This window comes from Artemia sp. Qi Xiang Cuo, chromosome 11 (genome assembly GCF_049724085.1).
Source record: "Artemia sp. Qi Xiang Cuo chromosome 11, ASM4972408v1, whole genome shotgun sequence".
NCBI lineage: Eukaryota > Metazoa > Arthropoda > Branchiopoda > Anostraca > Artemiidae > Artemia > Artemia sp. Qi Xiang Cuo.
In genome coordinates, this window is record NC_142804.1 from 50,130,734 (window position 1) to 50,132,155 (window position 1,422).

Genomic DNA, 1,422 nt, shown 5'->3' on the forward strand with positions numbered 1-1,422 from the left:
GACTTTGATCATGATGAACTCTATTTTAGGTCACTTGTTCAGTCCTCTGGCAAACTTGTACTTGTTAATAAATTGCTGCAAAAGCTCAAAGCAGCAGGGCATCGAGTTTTAATATTTTCACAAATGGTCAAATGTTTAGATATACTTGAAGATTATCTTATTTATCAGAAATATCCTTATGAAAGGATTGACGGTCGTATTACGGGTAACCTCCGGCAAGCGGCGATAGATCGCTATTCAAAACCGGACTCAGATCGATTCGTATTCCTCTTATGTGCAATGGCCGGCGGCTTAGGTATTAATTTAGCTGCTGCCGATACAGTGATTATTTCTGATTCTGATTGGAACCCTCAGAATGATTTACAAGCACAGGTAATGTGGCATCGAATGGGACAATCAGAAACAGTGAAAGTTTACCGATTGATTACTAGAAACACATATGAAAGAGAAATGTTTGACAAAGCCTCTAAAAAGCTTGGACTTGGTAAGGCTTTTCTTCAAAGTATGAACACTTCTCAAAGTGCAAAATGAAGTGATGATAAGGATGTAGCATCTGCTGGCATATCTGGCTGTGGGAGGCTAGGAAAGCAACTTTCTAATAAGGAAATTGAAGATCTACTTAAAAAAGGTGACTAGTGCATCTGATTTTTAAACTACAAGGATTTTATGCTTGAGCCAAAACTTGCTCCCACGTTGTGGTCCCAATTCAAATTTTTGAAAATTATAAGTGTGTTCCAGACTGAATTATCATAGGTGATAATAAATTATTTGCTAATGTTTGCATTCCCAGATAACAGATAACACAAAATTATAAGCACTTTGTATTGCTATAAGCAAAACGGTCGACAATGTTAGCTCATTTTCTGTATTAAATAAAAAAAAGTTGTTTCTTTTTTCAAATGAAAATAAAGACTGACAGTAAAATAAAGAGAAATTATTCCAGAGGGACCTTCCTTTGTCCCTGAAGTTTGATATTAGTAGGGGGGACCCTATAACTCCTTACAGTACACCATATATGGGCATAGAATCCCCAGGGAGAACACGTTTCCAAGGAATTGATTTGTTGGTGTTCGTCCAGGAGAATTATCTCCGGGTGAAGTTTATTAATGTCTGATGGATGATGTCAAGGTTGATTGATTTGTTGGTGTTCGTCTAGGAGAATTGTCTCCGGGCGAAGTTTATTAATGCCTGATGGATGATGTCAAGGTTGATTGATTTGTTGATATTCGTCCAGGAGAATTGTCTCTGGGCAAAGTTTGCACATGCATATTAACGGTGGGGAGAATGTTTTGATTTTAGAGCTGAAAAGATTAACGCGGGAAAGGGTTTCCTAGGAATTTTAAATGTGACAGCGCAGGGATGCCAAAACAAAAGGAACACGCAGAAATTACGTTTAGGGATTATTTGGGCGAAACCATTTTA

At 37.6% G+C, this 1,422-nt stretch overlaps 1 pseudogene; it reads left to right on the forward strand.

The window, feature by feature from the left end:
- LOC148947090 (ATP-dependent chromatin remodeler CHD8 pseudogene) overlaps positions 1–531 on the forward strand; it is a 7,750-nt pseudogene extending 7,219 nt beyond the window's left edge.
- Positions 532–1,422: the final 891 nt, after the last annotated feature.